At 31.3% G+C, this 25,784-nt stretch overlaps 2 long non-coding RNA genes across 2 annotated transcripts; one reads left to right on the top strand and one right to left on the bottom strand.

Annotated features, from left to right (window-relative positions):
• The first annotated feature begins 461 nt into the window (after window positions 1-461).
• On the top strand, window positions 462-23,939 carry LOC143054204 (uncharacterized). The gene is made up of 4 exons (XR_012971595.1): window positions 462-571; window positions 12,135-12,210; window positions 17,718-17,884; window positions 22,207-23,939. It is a non-coding gene; the product is annotated as an uncharacterized LOC143054204 (long non-coding RNA).
• Window positions 22,380-25,784, bottom strand: LOC143054206 (uncharacterized). Its single transcript, XR_012971596.1, has 3 exons — window positions 25,702-25,784; window positions 24,667-24,780; window positions 22,380-22,516 (listed from the first exon to the last, which is right to left on the bottom strand). It is a non-coding gene; the product is annotated as an uncharacterized LOC143054206 (long non-coding RNA).

Genomic DNA, 25,784 nt, shown 5'->3' with positions numbered 1-25,784 from the left:
TCTTTTAAACCCTTACCCAATGAAATCCGAGAAAATTAGTAACGATTAGTAAATGTTCTCTAGCTTCAAACACCATATGCAAATATTTTCAAAATACTTCTTTTCAAACCAAAAAAATAATCTTTATTTAACAGTTTGTAAATTGTCTTTGTGAAAAACACGAAAGGAAATTTTAAAAAAGGAAATAGAGTAAATCTTATATAAAGAGTTAAATTGAAAAAAAATAATTCTAAAAAAAGTTGTATAGAAAGTTTAAAACGTTGAAGGTTCCTTTATTCCTTAATATTAAGGTTGATGAACGTTATAAAATGCAAACGGATTTAAACTTATTGATTTAAAAAAAATCAGACGTCACACTGTTTCTGTTTTTTATGATCAATAATAATGATGTTTGTAAAAGTGCAGAACAAACAATCCATTTTTCAAAGACTGTTTACAGTTATGCATAGAAACATTATCTTATCATATGCGCTAAACGTTCGATTTTTCCACCTTACACTTACGAATATTATGTCAAAAATGGATATTCTGACCCTTTTTGGGGTGTGTTTTATTGTCATTTTTAAGATATGTAAGTATTTGATAATTTTGTCAATTTAATAATATAATCAAATTGAACAATAAGAACATAAATGTTTTTGTGGTAAACATTATGTAATCATTGATGAGAAAGAGAAAGTAAACAATTTGACTTACTATATGGTGTGTATGACACAAAATCAATTCACCACATCTTTAAATGTGTATATCTTAGATCCTTCGTATTAGTAATTCAAAATATAAACATGTTATTTAACATGTTTAATCAGCAATAACTTTCTACAAGCTCTTTTTTCTTGAATCAAGGTTCATGAAAGGTCAATATTGACACTATAACTCAATGAAATGTATGTGTGCACTGTTATTAAGAAAATCAAAACTCATACCAATCTGCAATAGTTTTTGTACTTCAGTTAAAATTGGCAACATGCAAGGAGTAGCATAATATTTTGATAAAATGTATACTTGGTCCATATATATATGTGTATAGTTATTTTTTGTCGGCAGAATGTTTATAAAAAAACCTGGCTAATGAATCAAATCATCAAATCTGGATATAATCCTGAAACAAAAATCATACACTAGGAACTCTCAAAATAATTAAAATAAAAATGAGACAGACAGGGTGTCAAGTGTATCTAGATGGGCATTTACATATTCAGATTTTAGGTTTTGCATAAGACATTACAAACTTTTAGGGTAACATTATGACTTTGTATTCCTATCCCTTATAAGAGACGAATCTGTTGTCCTTTGCAAAATATCAATAAACTGTCTATGAAAAGACTTCCAATACATACATTTAAAATACGATTTTAATTTGAAACATTGCATGTACACTATAAATAAAAAGATGATACACACCTTCACAACCATATTTTTTTGTACACTATGTTGCTATTCAATTATTATGCTATAATACCAAAGACATAGGAAACTAAATTGATCTCAATTAGCCTTAACTAGCTGTTTTGCAAATTTCGTTTTAGTAAATATATTTTTAAAGAAAAATTTGAAAATTTAAAAGTGTATAGATATATATATATATATATATATATATATGAATCATTCTCCTAATGTTATGTCATCTATTGTGTACATATACATTTTAGATACATATATTAACATATTAATCGACATGTCTGTTAGTATATGTATATTACCCGACCAATGTTCAAACATTCTAAATCTAAACTTATTTGCACAGAATGCATGTAGTATTATATGTTTTATCAGTCTTTAGTTTTGTATGTGTACTATTTATTGTGTGTTGGTCTTTTTCTTTTTGTCCATTTTGTTTTAAGTTTATGTTCAACTCTGGTATTTGTCATCTCTCTTGTATTACTAACATTGTCGAACTATGTTATTTACGGGCGCCTTTAATCAATATTACATTATATATACACATATTAATGTAAAACGAAAATGTTAAACTCAATATTGAACCATGCGAAACCTATATAAACCATGATGCACTTCTCGATAATTATCTGAACTTAGTCTATCGCACAACCCAAATCATGCCTAGTTTTAATATTATTTTAAGGTTTCGTTAATTTCTTACTATGTTTGTGTGTATGTAAAGCTAGACGTGCAATATCACCTGCGCTTTGATAGCTTATTTAACTGGAAAGCAGGTAATAATTCGCATGGGTGTCTTATTGTAAAGGTCGAGAAAGAATAACCAATGTTGGTCAAGCATTGCGTTTTGATCGTGAATGCTATTAAGTGTAATTCTACTTCCAAATCTGCATTTGCAAAAGTAAGATTAAATCGGTTAAAAAGATTTATCAAAATAAGTCACCTTCCTTGATAAACCTGTACAATAATTGAGAAAAATTCAGTGCATGTTTCGTTCTAGTTTAAAGTTTAAAAAAATAATATGTCATACAAATTGATTTTTTTTATGTAATGCGTACTTTAAATATTACCCTCTTCCCTGACAAAGATTGTGACACAATCCATACAGGTAAAATTCGTCGACATTTCTGAAACCTACGGAAAACCATGTTTGATAAGTTACGGAAATATCTAAGAATGTTATATTTTGTTAAGTTATTTCTGACGATCGGGAAACATTTACTTGACGAGTTTGAATAATATAAGATTATAGTTTTATTAATTATACTGAATACTGAATCAGAACAACCAAGGGAAATACTTTTTGTTGAAAAGGCGAGACATATCGATACTGCATTCCATCGTCGTCGTCTCCGTCTACGTTGTTGTCGTTGTCAGTGTAGTCCACATATATTCACTCTGTGGTTAATTTTTTTGAAATTTAATAACTTTTTTATGTTATACTTGATTCTACCAAACTTGGACAAAAGTTTCTTTATGATCATAAGATAGTATCCAGATATAAATTTTGTAAAACATGAATCCTGTTTATTCGTATTTCACTCCTATTTTTTATGTATATCTTCATAAATGGGATTGCAATCACAGTTTAGAGAGCCGTGGTGTAGGGTTCGTACATCAGACTACTAACACAAAGACTCCAGGTTCGATCCTCGCTCCGGAGAGAAAATTTCAGGGACTGACATTTCGTCTCTCGCTTGACACCATTTGCGAGTATGGTCTTGAGGAAACGATGATATTCCGTTAGAATAAGACGATAAATAGCTAACCCGTGTTAAAAGATCATATATCTTGCACGTAAAAAGCACCTTGTAGATTTCGAAAAAGAGCAGGCTAATGCCGCTACAAGGCAGCACTCACACCCGCAAAGAAAAAAAGTGATGAATATAAGTTACAGTAACTTGTTGCCCATTCCATTATAAGTAAATATGTTTTAACTTAAACACATTTGTAGGTTTGGTTGTCTGGAAATGCATTTAGCGTGATAGTATACCGAAGACCGAGCTACGAGTGTATTTATGGGAGAACATAGAATTTTCGGCATCAACATATGAACTCTCAACTGACAATTCTACAAGACCAACTTGATTGTTGCCTCTTTGGCACATTCCCCATTTCCATTTCCATTCTCAATTTTATTTTTTACAGAGTTTGTATTTAGTGCCGTGTGAAGACAGTAGAGTGCCCCCCCCCCCCCCTGATTCAGGTTTCTGCTCTTTTAATATACTAGATTATGGAGTGTGTGTCCGAGCGATAACATTTCTAGTTTATTACTTTAGGAATATCTATCAAAAAGTAGTATTTCAATGTTCAGCTCCATTCTACTTTTTAGTCAGACGTCAGTCGCAACCCTGATATACCCTCTCTTTTGTTTTATTTTTCTAGTTATTAATAAGGGTACCGTTTGACATCTTTTGCCTAACAGATTTATAGTTTTTACATAATTATTTTATTGTATGCTTGTTCATATTCTGGACGCCAGTTTTTGCTCCTTCCTAATATAATCCACAAAAAAAAAACCAATATGAAGCGTAGAAATGGAACAAAAATTAAAACAAAACTCGTTTAAAGGGTATCTACACATCTCAATCTTCAAAATCGCTTATATATAGATACTACCATCGCTAATATTTTAAACAATAAAAATCGTGGTTACCCTTCTACCGATCAGTGTCATGCCAAAAATTACTTACATGTCCCCGTTTTCTACCAACAATACGGTAAGATCCTCATTTAATGATCGCACATTTTCTTTAAATTTTGAAACTGATATAACTTGAAAAACATTTACTCTAATGAAACAAACCAGGATACGGTATTCAGTTCGCAGGTTAAACTGGACGATATTTATCTAAACGTACTCAAGAACACCTGTATCGTTTTAAAAGACCCAAAATAAATTCAAAAGTGTCATTTATCAGCACCTTAAGAAGCACAATCATCCTATTTAATATTTAACAATTCATGATCAACCTTCAGAAGTAGTAAATAAGCAGCCTTGTGAATCTCATTCTAAGTTTGGACGATCACGAAAAAAAATTGAATTCAATCGGATTAAAAAATTACAGACAAGCTACCCTCTCGGTCTTAATGATAATATCAAGAGAATTGGTAATATACCAACAACCGATTCTGTTATTATATTGAAAAATTTCTGAAACTGTTCGTTAAAACTGTTCTCATGGTCATGGACAAAATCGCAATCAAAGAAAATTTCGCAAAAACCGTACCAAGATTTCGGACCTGATTTTTCTTTAAAAAAAAAAACAACGGCAGACATTACTTGTTAACAAAGCTCTGTTCATTACCATTTAATAAGTTTAATAATATTTTAGAAGATTGCAACAAAGTTTCAGATAGCAGTTTTAAGTATGAAATAGTTCAAATTATAATTACAAATGTAATTCTAAACTGTTTCCCAAAATTGATCGCCCTGAAGATCATAAATAAAAACATTTTATTAAAATAAAGTAGGTCAATAAAGGTTTTGATTTTGTAAATATTGCCGGTATTTTGAAGGACCATTCTGTTACAGAACACATTCCTTAATATTTTGATAATACTGAACTCCCTCTTATTTGTTATATTTACAAGAAATCTACCCGGAAATATGTGTTTAGTTATAGCCAATTGTGTAAAGATGTTAATATCAGTGAAAATAAACCTACTTCATGTAATTGATTTTGAATACATTTATGGACCCATTTCCCATGTTATAACAAGAGATCTTAACACCTCAGTAAAGGACATAAATATCGTCCCAGTCAATTATTAATTTGAATGCGTGTCGTAATATCATCCACGACTCACTCCGTACTTTATATATGAAATGGATAAAACGGGAAAAAGCTGACGAAAAATCTTTGGACCGTTTTTTTTATTCAGTAATGAACATAGTTGATATACGTATTCAACATTTTAAAGAACATTTTACTCTTAACAACAACCACAATAAACCTATTTCTCTTATAAAACATAGATTAAAAGACCTAGCCAAGGAATTTATTTTGTGCCGGCCAATAAAGCTGCTAATAATATCATTATTGTTTGACGTTAATTTTACATTGAGGTTCTAAAAAAATCACTAATTCAACAACACTCCATATTCAGAATACGACATCTGTAACATGTGTAACAAACATAGACTTTTAGCTACCTCTTTACAAGCAGAACCAAATATAATGAAAGTCCCAACTATGTATTGGCTTCCAAAGCTACAGAAAACACGTTACAAACATAGATTTATTTCGTCTTCAAACCATTGTTCCACTTCTAAATTATCTATTCTTCTTACCAGTACACTTAGTACAATAAAAACAAACTGATAATAAATTGTTCAAATAAGGCCGTTGAAAATAGTGGAATTAATTACTTTTGAAGTGTCAAAAACTCGTTGGAAGTACTTGATACATTTCATGCCTATATTGGTTATTTTGAATCTGTTCAAAGTTTTTATTTTTCTACCCTATATACCACATTGCCCCTCATTCTCATTAAGAAAAAATCACACACCTAATCAAATGGGCATTTAAAAAGTCAGAATGTGAATAAATATGTTCAAACTCCTTTAGGTCATTTTTTAGTAGCAATACACAAAATGTCCATATATCTGCCCTTGAATTTTTACTTGATAACATTTTTGTTCGCTTTGGAGATTCCGTATATCGTCAGGTTATCGGAATTCCAATTGGGAATAACTGTGCACTACTTATTGCGGACCTGTCTTTGTATTGCTATGGGTTACAATGTATGACAAAAATTAATAAATACCCATCGAAACAACATATGATAGAAAAGTTTAATAATACTATTAGATATTTGGATGATGCATTGGCACTCAATAATGACGACTTTAGTATGTATACTAAAAAAATCTATCCTGTTTAACTTACTTTAAATACAGCTAATACTAACAATGATCACTGCCCTTTCCTCGATCTTGATAAATATATCATTAACGGAAAGCTTAATACTAAAATTTATGATAAATGAGATGATTTTTCATTTCCTATTGTTAATTATCAATTTATAGATGGTGACGTTCTCTTGTCACCATCTTATGGTGTTTATATATCTCCACTTGTACGAGTCTCTCGTATATGTAACAACATTTCAGATTTTAAAGAGAGAAAAACATGTATTACTGAAAAATTATTACACCAGGGTTTTCGATATCAAAAACTAGTCAAAACATTTATTAAATTTTATCATCGGTACAAGGACATCATTCGTAAATATAGCTCAACATATAAACTTTTTATACGTTCAAGTATTTCACACTCCAATCGTTTATGGTAATATTCTTTATAAAGAACAACACATGTCAGTATTCACCTCAGAAGCTAACAAAACCTTTAAATAGACCTATTAAGAAGGAATATAGTTATGATACTGTTGTCAGGTCATAAAATATTGCATATTTTGGCTTTAATATTGATTCACTTATAGGGTCTTTGCATCGCAGCTAAACACTTTTATTCAAAAAACAGTTGTTGGCATGACACGGGTTATGTTCTTCTCATATATGTTATGATGGTATGATACTAAACCCCTAACTGGAGGATTGTGCCTGATATTCAAATGATGAAGACTTAATCTTTCAATCAGTTTGATTCAAGTCTGGAGCTGACATGTCAGTTAACGGCTAGTAGTCTGTTGTAATTTATGTATTGTTGTCATTTTGTTTATTTTCTTTTGTTACATCTTCTGACATCAGACTCGGACTTCTCTTGGACTGAATTTTAATTTGGGTATTATTATGCGTTTCCTTTTCTACATTGGCTAGAAGTATAAGGGTAGGGTTGAGATATAATAAACATGTTTAACCCCAATGCATTTTTGCGCCTATCCGAAGTCAGGAGCATCTGGCCTATATTTTGTATTATTTTTAATTTTAGTTTCTTTTGTATAATTTTGAGTTTAGTATGGCGTTCATTATCACTGAACTAGTATATATAGGGGTCAGCTGAAGGATGCCTCCAGGTGTGGGAGTTTTTCACTGCATTGAAGACCTATTGGGGACCTTTTGCTGTTGTCTGTTCTTTGGTCGGGTTGTGTCTTTGGCACCTTCCTCATTTCCATTCTAAATTTTAACTAAAGGTCCCTAAAATATGATTTCTTCATGATCATTCTAAGCAAATTCAAGCAATTTTGAACGACTTATAGCTTGACAAATGGGACGGTGACCCAATCTTTTTAATAAATTTTTGAAAATAGCATTGTGAAATCTTAATTTAGGCAAAGTATAAGAAAATTCAATCTCGGGAAACATATACCTATGATCTGCCTTAACTAGCTCCCATTGTACGATATGATGCAATCCATTTATTGTGTTATTGTTTAAAAGACAAGCTGTTTTTTTTCTATAACTATGTACATTCAAGAATCTAAATAGACCTAAGTAAGCTATGCTTAGCTGTTTTGCAATCTTGATTTTAGAATGTATGATTCATTCACTTTAATTTAATTTCATAATATATTAGTTTGTTTTAATATTTTATCAACTTTGAAACGCGTAACATGTCTCAAATGTACAATTTAGTTAGATAGTTTATGAATCTATACATTAGCATGATGTGAACAGAACTTCCAAAAAGTAGTGAAAACATGTATAATATTTTTGATGCAAATGACATTAAAAATTAGAAAAATAAATTAGAGACACATATCTTTTTGACATGATGAACATAATGATGCATAGATTTTAAAAGTGGAATACTTCTCCAAATAAGATTTTTTTTATCCTAATTTGTATGTAAGAACCCTTAATAAATGAGATAATTTCTTAAGTCCATTGGTTATCATGTAGGAAATCAGGAAATTCTTATAATGTTTAACTACTAGAATATAAACTGACGTCCTGCATACACTCACCTGTTGAAGGCATTACCCGTTCAATAGTTTGCATCTTTGTGCTTACATCTCAAATTATTGATGCAATGATCTTCGACATAGACATAAGTTAGACATTTAACCTGTTTCCATTCAAGCGTTAATGGTGAGACTTATGTTTGCTTTTATATACAATGTGTTATGTCGTTGTTCTCTTATATTTAATGCGTTTCCCTCGGTTTTAGTTTGTTACCCCGATTTTGTTTTTTGTCCATGGATTTATGAGTTTTGAACAGCGGTATACTACTGTTGCCTTTATTTATACAATACACCAGACCATTTTCTGAACTGAAACACAGTTCACCCACACATACAGTATATTTATATATCATCCAATGGTAAATTATATATTCATATATATATATATATATATATATATATATATATATATATATATATAATCGACTGACCATAACAGTAGTTGACCACAACACTGCTTGGTCTAGGGAGGAAAGACTCACTCGGAAAAAAATATTTTAGATAAGAATATTAAAAAGTTTGTCACTAAATGGGATAAATAGAAAGATGTAGTTCGACTTCGCGCAGTGCTTAAAATTTCGGTTATATAACTTTTACTTCAGTCTCTGTTTCTATTTGTTTACCTTACTCAACGCTAAATATATTTAGTGATACTACCAGTTTAAATTACTTGGTTTTATTAATTTTTGTGATGTAAAAGTACCAAGTCTCTGTAACGTTTTAATTTTAGTCAACATTAATTATTATATTTTAACTGCTATATATTTGGGTTGTTTGAAAACGATGTCTCTGAGGTATAACTCTACCGTTGTCAAATTTGAAATATGTTCAAACTTAGATTGGTCAGTGCTGGTTTTTTTTTAATGTTTATTAACGCAATTTGTTTTGTAACATCGTTGCCGTCGTCAGTGTTTGAATTTTAGAACAGTGCTGGTTCATATCGCACTCTACTTTTGTTAGTTGAAGCATACATTTGCTATCTGTGTTGTAAATAGCCATATAACCTATGTCATGTTTAAAAAAATAGAATTGCACAAGCATATAAACCATGATGTTCGGTTTAACTGTTTTATTGTATAATGGCAATATTGTTATAGGTTAATCAAAGTAGATTGACAAAATTCAGTTAACATCATAATCCTATTGTAAAGAATATCTGTTATCCGAATTATTCATAAATAATTTATCTTTTACTAGTTTCCATTTTTGTTATTGGTGTTGTTTTGTACACTTTTTAGGCGTTTATACATGTATATAAATATATATACATATGATCAAGTCAATTGAAAACTACGTTCAAACCTATGATTGCGTTGGAAGGCCATATAAAAAATACCTTCATGCAAAACGAATTCCGCGGTAGTGGGGTTTATATTCAGCACAAACAACATTCTCCAAAAGACCAAAAAAGTGAAAAAGTGTATTTTAACAAAACGCATTTGACTAAAAGGTCGAACTTCTGATGCTTTTAATCCCTGCTGACTACCATTGACGATTGCCAAATAAATTGATCACAATAGTAACAAAATGGATTTTTATTTCAATTTATTATCAAACAGAAAACAAAAAACTTGCGGCAAGGATGATATACCACAAACATAATGTACAAAATTTTATACATCTGATGCCGATTTCCACAATTAGCGTCTCTTCAGTGTTGTTAGGTATCGAAACGTTTTAAAGAAGGCCATACAATTTACCTCAATTTAGGATAGACTCTTGAATTTTAAAGAGTCTAAAATGGATGAACGGATCATATCAACCGGAGGGATAATATGATACAAGCGCATAGGACAAAATATAAACAAGTCTAAAATGAAAACTACGTTCAAACCTATGATTGCGTTGGATAAGAACCGCAATTTGTTTACGTGTACGTTTACAAAAAAGAATTCGTGGTAGAGGGGTATAAATACAGGGATTATATATGTAGGACACAAATCTATGGCGGGTTCTAAATCTATGGCAGATTCCTAATCTATGGCAAATGTGAAGTTACAAAAGTCAAACAAATCAAATCTATGGCAGATTTTTGTTGTCTCCAAATCTATGGCAGATATTTTTCACAACGTCACAATTGAATAGCGCCATATAGCATCGTCGCAGCCGAATACGATGGTGGACCCCATAGATTTTTCCAAATGAAGGTATTAACCTAGACAAAAAATTGCGGATGGTGTAAAGGAACATATGACCTTTTATCCAAAAGAGGGACAAAATGTGCTGAAAAAAAGACACCGCTGTTTTCAGTACCAGATATGTTAGAAAAGGATTTATAATAAGTATTTTACGGCTGGCCAAGTTATAAAGTGAACGACCAAACTACAAGATACTAATTGGAATTGAATTGTTATCAAGTAAAAAAAATGTATCAACAATGAAATAACACTATGTGAAAATTCAAACTTCCTTTTTATTTGTCTTTTGTTTTTATATAAAAAAAAACCTGCCGTCTTGTTTGATAAGGAACTTACTAATTGGTTTAAATAATAGGCTAAATAGGTACCATGCATAGATTTCAAAATGTTTACTTTTACCGGGCGCATCATTCATTTTAATCTTTAAGTCTGTATTATGTTCTATGAATTCGTCATTTTCAAAATGTTTTAGTTGACCATTATGGAATGTTCATTTCACAAATGTTTATAGACAAGATCCCGTTGTCGTACAAAGATATTTAGGAAGTTGTGGTTTGAGTGCCATTGAGACATTTCTCCATTCAATTCAAAATTTATAAAAGTAAACCATTATAGGTCAAGGTACGGCCTTCAACACGGAGCCTTGGCTCACAATGAACATCAAGCTATAAAGGACGCCAAAAATGACTATTGTAAAACCATTCAAACGGGAAAACAAACGATCTAATCTATAGATTTATTTCATTTTGATAAGACATTGATTTAATTTAAAACAATGTTACCTGATGATGTATTTTATAATGAAAATTGCTAAATATGGTTAATCATTGTATTCAGATTACTAATTTATGATTAATCAATTGTAAATCTTTTTGCGTAAACCCTGTGGTAAATAGTTCAAGCATGTCACTATTTTTTTTCTCTGTCCTTTTACTCAAATTTGATAATGCGTTTATGTATGAGAACGGCAAATGTTTGCCTCCACCTAGAGCGCTGTCATCCAAAATAATTGTTGTATTTGTCCTATTAGAATCGAAATAATTCATGGGGGCTTGAATATATCGTGATGTGTCCACAGTTGTCTCTTTGTACTGATATTTTACCCCTCGGTATCGCTCAGGGTAAAATATTTGTTATAAAGGGCCAAGCCGTGATAAAATCACGATATATTCAAGCCCCCGTGAATTATTTCTTACTCAAAACGAGACACGAGAAGTCCACTTGTTTAAGACAGGTCAATGGTCGTACATGTACTGCATTGTTTTCTATTTGCACGATATTTGCCATAGGTTTGGAAACAACCAAAAATTCGCTATAGATTTAAAAATTACAAAACTTGCCATAGATTAGGATTGAAAATAATTTGCCGTACATTTGGGATGGCATGACGTCACATTTGTCATAGATTAGGAATCAGCAATAGATTTGGAAGCCACCATAGATTTGAGTTCTACATATACATGATATATATATAGACTTTTAAATGTTGAAGATTTACGAAAAAATTAAGTATCAATTATATTTCACATGCATAACCTAATTGCATTCGTTTGATGTGTTTGAGCTCTTGGTTTTGTATTTATTTAGGAATTTTCCATATTGAATTTTTGAGTTCAGGGTTTGTTATTGTACTTTTTGTTTTACCTTTACAAAGATAAGAATATGCTGAACTAGCTGTTACCGATAGATATTCTTTCATCTAAAAAATTGACTTTTTTCTTATAGTTTCAGCTGAAGGTAAATATTGTTATGATACCTATCCTGGAGGTAAAAAGACAAATACCTGTATAGATATAGATACGTAAGTATGCTATTGATACTTATTGATGGTGTGAAGAGAGGTTCAAAGCTGTAATTGATCTCTTTGAATCAAAGATTACCGCCACACTCAGTAAAAACTCGTTTAAACTGCATTTAAATGATGTAATCAATTCCTGCCACCATCTTGTTTCGTTAAAACTAAAAAAAGATAGAACTAATCTGCCGAAATTTACCCAAAATACCTTACTTTGAATAAATTAAGATATTTCCGTTTTAGACAGAAAAATCAAACAAAGAAAGTAAGGAGAAGAAGAAAAAAATCGTTCCGTATTGTTTTGTATTTTCTATTCTTTTTTGGATGAAGATGCTCATTTTGTTTTGTCTTCCCTTTACAATCTGAGTTTTAAGTCACTCAATTTATTTATTACAAGTTAATTGATGAGTAAAAATTCGAACATGTTGAATTCTTCTAAAGAGAAAAATACTTTGTTATGGAGTTTAGCTGTACTTGTTTAAGATTTATTACAAATAGAATAACACATCATAATTTTTACGATGTTTTTTTAGCCCGGACACTAATTTAAGATATAATATCGATAACTTTATCCATCTTTTGAATAAATTTAGTCCAAAAAGCAACTTATTCAACACTGTTATTATATCTCATCAGAATAATGTTTTATCGGTATGAATTATTCATTTTCTAAACAATAATCAAACTACGTGCTATTGTTATACACATACGATCGTTCACGGTTCTACAATGTGGATGCCTTTTTTGGCTTTCACTTATTATACTTTTCACTCATAAATGACGTATTTAGAGCGTATTTTATATGAGTACAATCGGTGATTAGAGCGAGATCTATCAGCCCTGACAATTTCAGACGCATCAGACAAACCGTTGTTCTAGTGGTGCCCCTGAATTTGTAATACTAGGTCCATTTTGCAGTTTAGGGTTAATATTTTGAATATCATAAAATCATGAAAAGATAGAGATAAAATGTTATAACTTATTTGTTCAGCTAAGTACGATCTACAAATTAGTCAACGTAACCAAAATTGTCAGTTAAACCCACAAGGAGTTATTTCCCTTTTTGAGTTAAAATTTCACAATTGTTCCTCAATTTTTGTTATCTTTTTAAAAAATCTTCTTCTCTGAAACTGCTGGGTATAACTAAATGAAGGCAACAGTAGTATACCGCTGTTCAAAACTCCTAAATCTATGGACAAAAAAAAATCAAAATCGGGGTAACAAACAAAATCCGATGAGAATAACAAATATAACATCAAAACCACATACATGAATTTGGGATAGAAAAGTACCGTGACACGTCTTATAGTAATGTGAAACCGCACTTAGCCCAAATTATCCTACGTGTATCTTTGTTAAAACAAAACGTATCCGATGACCCCATCCATAAACAAATATATTCTAGATGGTTAAAAATAGATCATGGGGATAAAATGCAGTATTTGACTTTTAACTCTATAACTAATGCATTTAAAGCAAATCTGACTGGGATAGCAATGTTCATCTGTGATTTTCAGACGAATCAGCTGGTTGACTGGGCCTTAATCGTTCTTAGGATATCTAGTATACAACTGTTTGCGAAGATCCCGCCCATCAACCAAGATAGCCGCTTTTGCTAAAATAGAATAAAGAGGTTTATTATTGAAGTCTATGTGAAAAAAGATAAAAACAAAAATTTCAAATAGTCGCAACTTGAAAACTAATTTATGTAATGATAAGGGGTCTGTAGTGACTATTGTAAGATTACAATTTGATGACTTGCTTTAAATTCAAATACTGGGCCAAATTAAACCAAACTTGGTTCCAATCCTTGTTAGTTTATATAATACTGTTTGATATGATGTTAACCTTATTTTACATGATTTCTTTGTGTTAGACCTAAGGTACAGTCTGTTCTTATTTTGTACTGTTACTGAATCGGCTACGACTTTAAAACAAGTAAACCACATTCCTTTTGTGTCCAAATAAGGAGTCTTTAATTTAGTTGTTTTCGTTTGCTGTTGAATATTATATTTGTTTTCCGTTTATTGTTTAATACATACATCAGACGTTTTCTCGCTTGAAATGTGTGTATAGGTCATTTCTATGCCTTTATTCTAACAGCTTACTCTGTGTTTTATGTTTTCTCATAGTTGAAGACCATGCGTTATTATATTGATGTAAACATCTCTGCATTTAATCTCATCATACCACATGTTTTAATTTTTCAATTCACACTATAAATTTATATTTTCATTATGATATTTTTTTTATCAAGCGCTAGAAGTATTGAGAAATTATCTTGCCTGATTGATAATAGTTGACTCCTTTTAGGACACATTCATAAAAATGCGAAATTCATAGGGAAATTAAGTGCGTATCTGTAATTAGGTCTTTCCACTTTCCACTTTTCGTGGAAAGACCTTTTGTTTTTCCTCTGATTATTTTTTTTTTCTTCTTCTGCCGTCTGAGATGCTTTTTTGTCTTCCAACATATCGAATCGATCTTTGGCCAATGATGTTGTAAAGTAATGGGGATTTCAAACCCCCCCCCCCCCCCTGTGTGACCGAATACTTATTCTTATAGGAGTTATCTCCCCACGTCCTCTTTTTCTTGTTATGGCTATATCTCTAAACTGTAAAAGATTTTAACAAACTGTTAAGAATGATTTGGTTAATTTTGACTGGAGTGATCGGAAGACATCTTATGGGAGTTATTTCCCTTTGAAAATTTAAGATAGGCGATATGTTAGATAAATTCATATGTTATAAGTCATAGAGGCATACAGTCTTTTGATATGAAGTCCTTGGTCCATTTGAAGAACATTGAGTTTAAGGTCAAAGGTCAAGATCATGTTAAAAAATTTGAATTTTGTTTTTTATCTTTATTCATAAGAAACTGTTACAGTTAATGATATGATGTGTTTGCCAAATAACTGTTTACAATAAGGCTCAACTTAAACCTTTCTAAGTCGAAGAGGTTTGGTTAACCCTTATGGGAGTTTTCGACCCTTTTGTATTTAAAATTAATATTTTATCCACAACCATACAAGTGATTGACCTGAGATATTTTGATTTCGGATCACGGACCTATGACCTAAAAATTGAGGTCAAGGTCAAAGGTCAATTTGACGTTCTAGATTTTGACTTTTGCTAAAATTTCTTTCTGGGTCATTAAAAAACAATTAAGTCTTCTGCATAAACCTATTAATCTTATTATTTTTATATCAGTTTGATTTACCACATCACATCAACACAGTGACATTTTCTGACATCGTTTTTTTTTATTTCTTTCTTATTATCGAGGTGGAAAGACCTTCAATTGTTCTCTGAAGAATTGGTTTTTAATTGCATGTCTTGTTCTTAACTGTAAATATTAAATGTACTGTTTAATTTATAATAATTTGAAATGCAAAATATATACTGCGCGTGTAATAGTTCAGCGACTACCAGCATATTTCAGAAAAGTTGTGCATTACCTGCTACAAGTATGAAATTTAGCATAAATCTACCTAAAGCATTACTTTTAATTCAGATAGGTAGGCATTTGAAAAAATGTCTCACTTACGGTTAAATGTGAAATGGCGGACATCTTATCCTGTTCAAGTCAATTTCAACAAAAAGTATATGAATAAGCGTACCACTCAATATAACTGCATCAAATTTGGCACAAACCTTTCTTTTGTGAGTTTTTTTATATAATATTCAGCAATCCGGTATAAAAATATACGTCTCGGGACCAAATCTGATCTTCTAAATACTAGTTACTGTACAACAACGACAGATGATGTTCCTGAGGTGGATGTTTTAATTAATGACAAAGCAGCAATCGAACCATCAACATCTCTTACCTTTGAAAAGTGAGTTAAATTTGTATTCTTACATTAGGAATCATCCGGCAACTGTAATCAGAAAGACGTTTGGATATGCACACAGACACTAGTTTGAAAGTTACAACAGACATCAAGATTAGAAAGAAAATACCCAGACACGGCAGGGTCAAAATAAGTTCCTCAAAATTGGAAAAAAAATTTAAGAGAAGACGACAGTTAGAAAAAAAAAACATTAAAGGTTTCTTTCACGGCAGCTTGCTCAACAAAAATTTGAAGAAAAGGTAGCTGTAGCAGCAAATTCTCAGGATATTCTAAGTTATTCACCACGTGATGATGTTTTACATTTGTAAGTTATTCACCATGTTCACATGAAAAGGCTGACAGTAGAATCTAGGCGCTTGTGTATGATGCAGTGAAACAAGGACAAGTCATAATTAGTCGATACTGATGTTGATGTCACTGTTGTTTCACTATTCCGTGAGATTCGTATAAACGCATGCGTTTGGAAATGGAAAAAAAAACTGTAGATATATATCTATCCACGACCTTGCAAATGTACTAGGCATTGCGCGATCACACACACACTTCATGTTTTCCATGCCTTTACCGGTTGTGAAATGGTACATGTATTTTCGTTTGCTGGAAAAGGAAATTGACTTGCTGGAAAAGGACATTGACTGCGTGGGATACTGGCTGGTATCTGACGATGTTATTGTAGTATTCAAAATGGTGATTGATCAGCCTACATCACCAGGTATGAATTTTATAATGACTTTGATAGAACAATGCGTGGTTTTTATGTACAGTATAACAAAGTCATCAGAAGCAAAACAATTGATGTACAAAAGGGAAGACTAGTTGATGATATGCCGACGAGTCTATACTTTTCCAGCATGTAAAAAGTGCAATATTCCACTGCTGGACGTGTATGGGGAACACGCTTTGTTTCTTTGCTACCTAGTCTAGTATAGGCGCTAATAGAAAGCGTAGGGACAACGATGATCAATGTGAACCTTTCTGGACAGCACTTTAAGATGCCTCTTTGTCTTGTCAGCAGGTTGTACATTAAGGATTTAAGAAATATGCCACTGTCGTTGTTAATGTTGAAAATCGAGTCTCCACTGCTTTATGTTCTTGTGATGGTAATTGTGAATAGACCTAATTGCAGCCATATATCAGTTCTTTTAAGGGAGTTTTGGTAGTTTAATTACTTTATTTTTTTAACGGTACATCCAACTCTACATCGAGGATACCAATTGAGTACTAATCTTGGAAACTTACGCCATATTGCTTTTTACCGGAAGTGTTAACATTTTCTATAAACATTTTAAACGTAATAGTAATCAAGTGGTTTTATGATAACTTAAAGCCAAAAGTTAAATGACCAGTACATTTTGAAAAAAAATGAATAGTAAGGTAAAAATTGATCTTTCGATGTCCGTCATATTGGATATTACTGTCGGATTTTAAAGACATATATCTTAAATCCATAAGCAGCAGCAATCAAGGTTCGTGCACAATAGACTGATAGTAGCAATGCATTAAAGTACATTTAAATTAACTTTGATTGGTTGTTATGATTGTTTACTTATATAAAAAGGATATGTGTTAAGTTTTGCTGCATAAAATGTATACATTGTCCTAAGTGTGAATGATGTTGATGATGGAGAATTTTTTTATCCGATACTTTGTTTTGTTTCAGGAACCATCTTGTGATAATGATAGGACTTGCAATAGGGACTACCCTTGGTGTATTGATCATCATATGCGTAGTATACAAAATCTATAAGAAATGTACAAAAAGAGGACAAACATCAAATAGTAAACAGAAATGATACCCTTTGACCAAAAGACAGGAATAACACACCGGTAATTATTGTTTAGTTTAACAGATGCAAATTTCTGAGACATGTTCGATATTGAAATTCAAGATGGATATATAATTAATACAAGTAGGTAATGGAAGTATAGGAATTTAAACTTAAAAGGGGTAATTAATTGATAGTTATGTATGATTATGTCTAGAGTTTATAATGTAAATTTTAAGAATAACATTTCCTGAGTTCGGTTTTAATGACTTGAAAGACGCCATATTATACATGTTATATTTTGTATCGGATAAGTTATGTATATTTCTTAAGTATTTTAAACAAATACAGATGTTTTTTGTTCATTAAACCCATTAATCGTTTGATTTTATTTCATAAAAACAAAATACAACATTTATTTTGGATCATGTTCTCCCGAATGCCCAAAACAATAAATATGAAATATTATTTTGAATATTTCAAGGAAACTTTCTTTGTATATAGTTCAGCAATCTACACTATTGTGATTATAATCATCACGCAGCCTTCGTAGTTTCAAAATAAAACTATTTCATTATTTCTATCTTTACTCAAAGCAATTAAAACTTGAATGGCGTAAAACGTTTTAATTTCTTTAAATACTTAAGTTTGTAAACCAATTGATGCTCAACAAATCATATAAGTTTGTCAGATAGAGTGATTAAATAGTTACTAGATAGATGTCAGGATATTTTCATAACTTAAACGCTCAACATTCCCCACTTTTTCAACGTTTCAAGTATTTCGTGTTTCTATGAACAAAGATAATCTCCGACCTGCTAATTTAACCGTTCTTTACTTATATTGCACCATTTTTTTAAAATTACATGAAAGAACATTGCGATGTGCTTATATACTCACGAAAGGAAATTGTCTAGTTAATCTTTAAGAATCGTATAAATTCATAACATTCTATCAAAGACGCAAAAATAACATTTTGGAAGAGCAACGTGTTAATGTTAATATCTTAAGAAGAAAAAAAACTCTAGAGATCATTTGTACCGATTCTAATGTAAAAACTTCAAATCAAGATTTCTAAAATGGTCAATGTCACTGCTGTTATTTCACAGCTAAATTTGTAAATGTTGACCTCATAAGTATCGAGCAATATTTGGCAACATCAAATTAGTCCAAGATAAAGAAATTACAATTTTACTCCTTTGATTAGTCATGGCATGCCTCCAGTATTAACATCCTTTATAGCTAAAATATCATATATAGAAGACAGACACGACTTGTTCCTCGACAAATCATGGACAAAAGATCTTAATCAAGAACAAAAATATAGACTATTTGTTTTCCTTTTCGAAGGTCTTTTTTATATTTTATTTAAGGAATTATTCCTAAATATAGACGGTATTTTTGTAATTTCTCTTTAAAAAGATATACTTCAGATGATTCAGATAGTGTGCAATTTAAAATAAATATTCACAGTTTAAACAATACGTATGTGTTTCTAATTGCATATCACTCAATATTTATTAAAACAAATAGCAAAGTAGCAAATAAAATGATCAACTGTGTGTGCGTTTTCGATAATGATCGTCATACTTCGAAAAAAGTAGACCAGTACTTATCACATACGATTTTTTTTTTGCAATCAATACAATATACGAATTCTTAATGTATAACTGATTTTTAACAAAACAATTTCTTGCGTTCAGTTTAGATATCTGCATAAGAACTACATGTATAACAATGAAATATTTGAATTGTGAAAGTTAAGGTAATACTTTGTCCAATGGGTATATACAGTCTTTAACATGTGCACATTTTCTAATAAATTAGATTGGTGTAAAGCTAAAGGAAGGCACCAACCATCGGGAAAACATACGGGAATGAAGCGTGCAAGGTCAATATAATATAATTGTGATTTAGATAATACAAAAAGAAACGTTGAAATGAGCAAAAATTGATGACAGCAATAGATCGTTAATTTTGAACTCGACTAAAAATTATTGTTTTTCATCAAGAATATACATATATATGTTTCTCGCTTTTTTTATGTATTTTAGACCGTTGGTTTTCCCGTTTGAATGGTTGTACAACAGCAATTTTGGGCCCTTTATAGATAATTGTTCAGTGTGAGTCAATATTCTGTCTTGAAGGATGTACATTGACCTATAATGGTTTACTTTTAAAAATTGTTATTTGGATAAAGAGTTGTCTCATTGGCACTCACACCTCATCTCCCTAAATCTATAGACTCAGATCGTCGTCCGACCTCTAATCGATGTCCGTTCCTCAAATCGACGTCCAAATCTGACGTCACATTCTCAAATCGACGTCCAATATTTCAGTTCCCTAATCGACGTCCAACCTTAAGCCATAAATGACCAAAGGGACGTCCAATTGATTGTAGTCTTCTCTAATCGAAACAAAAAACTCATGCCATACAGTATGTTGCATTAGATTACAGTAGTTTTTATGAACATATATTTGATAGAAAGGTCACGGAATATAAAAAAAAAATATACATTTATATGTGACAGAGTAGATAGCAGTAAACATTTCCTACTTTGGTGTCATAAGTGTTCACATGTTCACGAAAAGTGTATTGTTCAATTAAAGTAGCAAATCACTTTTTGCCTATATCTTTATGGGCTTCATCTTTATCTTAGATTTGTGGAATACAGTCTGATACACAATTCCTAATGATTTTTTTACCATTTGAAAAGCAGCTTTTCCTTCTTTCTATTGTGATTAAAAATGATTTCAATATATTTTGTGTCATAAAACTTAACCCGCAATCGAAAATATTAATGATAAGCAAGTGTTTATTTATTTTTTTTCTAATCATTAAATTTAGAGTCAAACAAATGAACTTAGATAATTTCTAAACGACCTTTCAGTTCGTATTTATCAAAAGCTTTGACGTTGGCCAAGCGATTGTACAGCATAGGCCTAAGTGATTGTAAAATAAACTCGCAAGCGTTTGAACATTTAATAATACATGCATTGAGATAAGTGTATTTGGATATTTAAAAGGACACTGGCTTTATAACTTTCAGACAGGTTATACTGACAATAAAAAAGGTACAAGTGAATTTTTTCTGGTAGCAATGATTGGGTTTTTAATCTTTTTCTACATTTTTTATCGCTGTAGTGTTACAGTTTGATCAATTTAATCGGTGCTCTAGCATTCTAAGAAAAACGTTGGGAATCATATATCGTTTTTTTTTTATAAATTGATTGTTTCGAATCTATATATGGAATGTTTAGATACCAAACATATAAGTAGAAACGTTTAAATATAGTAACATTGGAGTTCATCAAAAATCCATTTAGCAACTTGAATATTTTTCAAATGTCGGAGCCCCACTTGACAGTCCTCCGAATGATCAAATTATAAAAAAATCACATTCCCGTTCAACAATTTTATTTTGTTTTAGATAGATTTTATTTGTCACACATTTGAAAGTCTTAAGGTGTCAGCTATTTTAGTCATATTATGTGTCAAACAGGGATGAAGATTTGAGAAGCTAAACATTGGCCGTCGATAAGAGAAGCCAATAGTTAGACGACGATAAGAGGAGCCAAAATTGTACGTCGATAAGATACTAAGCATAAAAGTGCCTGTCGATTTGATTGTATTTTATTATGACGTTAAATTTGGACGTCGATTTAAGGAACGGACGTCAATTAGAGACCGGACGTCGATCTGAGTCTTACATATATATATATATATAATCCCGGCGAGGGAAGAACCAAAAATTTGCGAAAGCAAATTTACAGATCTAACATTGTTGGGTTGATGTTAAGACGAGTTGTATATACATTATGTACACAGCCATGTATCACCATCATTGATGGCGATCCGATGGATACATCTGTTGTAGGGTTGTCACTGACTCAGACGTACTTATGAATATAATTATTTTCTGTGACTGTATCTTACATTAATTTGTAGGATCCTTTACTATAGATAATTTAGCTGATCTGTAACAATAACATCTTCATGCCTTATATATCATGTACTGTAGTACGCCGCTAGATTAAAACTGACGTGGAAAGGTAACACATGCCCACCGAAAGCTCTTTTTTTGAGAGCCCAGGTGGTCGTGTGGTCTAGCGGGACGGCTGCAGTGCAGGCGATTTGGTGTCACGATATCACAGTAGCATGGGTTCGAATCCCGGCGAGGGAAGAACTAAAAATTTGCGAAAGCAAATTTACAGATCTAACATTGTTGGGTTGATGTTTAGACGAGTTGTATATATATATATATATATATTTCAAATATGACACATGAATTTTTATTATATCTAATGTTATCAAGATGTTCGTTTGTAGTACAGCATGTACAGTAACCGTACATTGTAATCGCAATTTTATTTGTTTTTCAGATTTAGTTATTCAGATGATATTCTTGTGTATTGAAGAAAACGCAGTTCGTGCATGTTCAAATTCAGTGCTCTACAAGTCATTTTAATTGATGTTTAACGCTAATAAATGATAACATATGTTTTGTATGTTTTGTTATAAATTCATCTGTTGTGCAAATGCTTTTTAACATATATACTTGTTGCGATCGAATGTCTTGTAAGTGAAAATTAAATGCTTATTGCTTACACTTAAAACATTTTGCCAATGAATTGGGTGTTTTACTGTCGATTGACGATGGTCCTCTCTAGTTTTGTCAACCAATAAAAACTGCTGAAAATAACATGAAATATAATTTGATATGAAATATATGGAAACGTTAAAAAGAAAATAGTAAATTATGTTATCTTAATCATTTATCCTAGTCTAAATTAATAAATAACAGTTAACTTCATTTACGCGTAACCATTTCGCGTTATTTGTTAGGTAGTTGAATATATCTCTGGTATTTTTCGTCCCTCTTTTAGCTTCATGTAAAAAGTTTGCAAAAACAATAACTAAAAAAACAATGTTGAGAATATGCGTTTTGATTCAGATAAATCTAGTTAAGTGTAATTGCTTATTATAGTTATCAAAGGTACCAGAATTATAATTTAGTACGCCAGACGCGTGTTTCGTCTTCATAGCTGTGTTTTAAGTCAATATTCACATGAATGTGTTTTAGTTGTACCATGTTTTGGAACAGATTACACTTATGCATATTTAATTTTAAATCAAGCAATTTTTGTTATTTGTTTGAATAATACATATTCATATTCAAATGCGAAAAGTATCAATATTGACAGGAAATAATTGTCCAAAAGAATCTGTATAGATAAGTTATTCATTTTCATTTTTCATGTCATTCTATACTAGGAACTTAAGGTCTGAACCAACTTTTTTTTCTATGATTAGATTTTATCTTATACCTAATAGAAATATAAAATCAAAATATGGGGTCACCTTTCATTTTAGCTCAAAATCTGCCTCCGAAAGAAGCATACATTTTTGTTAATGTCCTTTTAATCTGATGAACAAATAGGAGAAATATTGGTAATATCGAAATAAAAAAAGAACTAAATTACAGAAATTGCTTAAATCTTATATTTATTTAAATATGTACAGCTTGTTTGAAAACACTAATGAAAAAATATAGGTCACCGATGAGTAAAAAAAATTTTTGAATTTAAACGTCAAAAAAGGACGTCACATACGAAGTGGTGAAAAGGCACAAAAATTTCGTCACACAGACATTTGAATTTCTGAAACAGCAACAGTGACGTCACATTTGAAAAACTATGTCTCAAAAATAAGATAGAAATAGGATTGATTTAAAATTAAATAGAACTAAATACTGATATTACATTTAAACACAATGCACATTGCAATACTAATTAATAGTAATTAACTATATTATATATATATGTCCGGTTTGTTTTCAATCTAACTTCAAACATAAAATATCGTACAGATTACGTTGAACAAAATCAAAACTAATAAATGAGGGCGGTAACACAAAAATGAGTAAACACACTTCTTTTTTATTAGGACATTATTATGTTATACAGACTTTTTCATACTAGTGCATATACATTTGTAATGACGTCACTGTCGATTATTGATTATTGAGTTATATGCATTTATTGTTTTATGTATTGTTCATTTAAATGTATGCTAAATGAGTTACTTTTGTTAAATAAAGAATTTATTATTATCATACCATATTCTCATACAAGTATTCAGAAATAACACACGACAAACTATCAGGATGTTCCTAGAGCCTTGGAAATATCTGACTGGCTTCCACTTGTATTTTTGTTCATCTGATGAGTTAAGCCTTTTTCAACTGATTTTTACAGTTCGTTCTTATATTGTACTGTCTCAGGTTAGGGGAGGGTTGGGATCACATTAACATGTTTTACCCCGCAACATTATTTATTTATGTGTCTGTCCCAAGTCAGGAGCCTGTTATTCAGTGGTTGTCGTTTGTTTATGTGTTACATATTTGTTTTCCGTTCATTGTTTGTATACAAATAAGGCCGTTAGTTTTCTCGTTTGAATTGTTTTACATTGTCATATCAGTGCCTTTTATAGCTGACTTTGCGGTTTGGGTTTTGCTCATTGTTGAAGGGCCGTACGGTGACATTTAGTTGTTAATGTCTATGTCATGTTGGTCTTTTGTGGACAGTTATCTCATTGGTAATCATACCACTTCTTCTTTCTTTTTACATTAAACGAGTGTTTTGTTTTACACATTTGGATACACAAATTACGAGTTTTTTTTTGTGAATCGGTAAACAGGTTGACACATGCCTGCTGGCGTAAACGATGTCTTTGAACAATCGATTCTTACTTTTGAATAATGACAACATCATTTTGACGCATGAAATAAAATTATCATTGAAAATAAATACTGATATAGTTTCTATTTAAATTGTAGATACATTTTGCTTGAACCAAGTTTTTTCCTCTTGCATATCTCAAATGTTATACATCCAATTACTAGTGTGAGTACAGGAATAGAGCCAACTACAACCATTGTTATAGCATATGTTAATCTAAAATAAAAAATGCATGAAATCAGAATGGTACCTGTTAAGGTTTACGAAATTTTATTCCATATAACTATTAAATGTATTAGTCAGACATTAAATATTTTAAGAACTACACCTAAATTGAAGTGGCGTATCCAGGATTTTAAAAAGGGAAAGGAGTGTACTGGCTGGCTAAAAGTGAGTCTGTTCAAGTGATATCTTAGTGATTTCCTTTAAAATCAACCAAGGTTTCAAAAAAAAAAAAGGGCGGGGCCGGACACCCTTCGCCTTACATCAGCGTCTGAAGTGGTCTCATTCGACATAATAATTTCTTTACCATGTTAACGCATTTTTTATTCTGTCAATGTCGGTCATGATATTTCCTGCTGTTTCAAGCAAACGGTTGGTGTATCGTGTATATATATGCATAAAAAACATCCCTTATTTTCATTGATTCGATATGTAGAGTTACCTTTTCCCTATAAGACGCAGTGTGGAAGTGGTATATAATTCTGCATTGCGATCATGTGTCTTTAGTTTTTCTCCTTTGAATCACATTCAAAATTATGATCGATACTCAACCATCCAAACGTATAACTTACTTGATAAACAGCAATTTATCTACGCACGATCTTGAAGGCTTAACTGTTTTACAGATTTCCGCTTTTTAGTAACTCTTTTTTTGTAACTCAAAAACTAAAACGACATTTGAATTTTCAACTCTTCGCAAGTGTTTATAATCCCCAATGAGAAGTCAAGTCAGTCATCATTGCAACGGTCATGCACTGCACTAACAATTACAGCACAGCTCTCTTGCAGCTCTCTTGGGGTTAGCAGGGAAAATGTTTCAATGGTATGAAAAGGATACAACCATAGAATTCCAAATATCTTGCAAAAAAATCGTAAAGAAGAGGAGCAAACATTTTTAAAGAAAGAAATACTTACGCTCTCTCGTTTTCAGAAGTCTCGTGATCCCTTCCTCCAGGGTATGTTTTATTCACGTGTTCGTTATAACCTTCAACGACTGA

This window comes from Mytilus galloprovincialis, chromosome 12 (genome assembly GCF_965363235.1).
Source record: "Mytilus galloprovincialis chromosome 12, xbMytGall1.hap1.1, whole genome shotgun sequence".
NCBI lineage: Eukaryota > Metazoa > Mollusca > Bivalvia > Mytilida > Mytilidae > Mytilus > Mytilus galloprovincialis.
The sequence above is the reverse complement of the archived record's forward strand: the minus strand, read 5'-3'. Positions and strand labels throughout refer to the sequence as shown.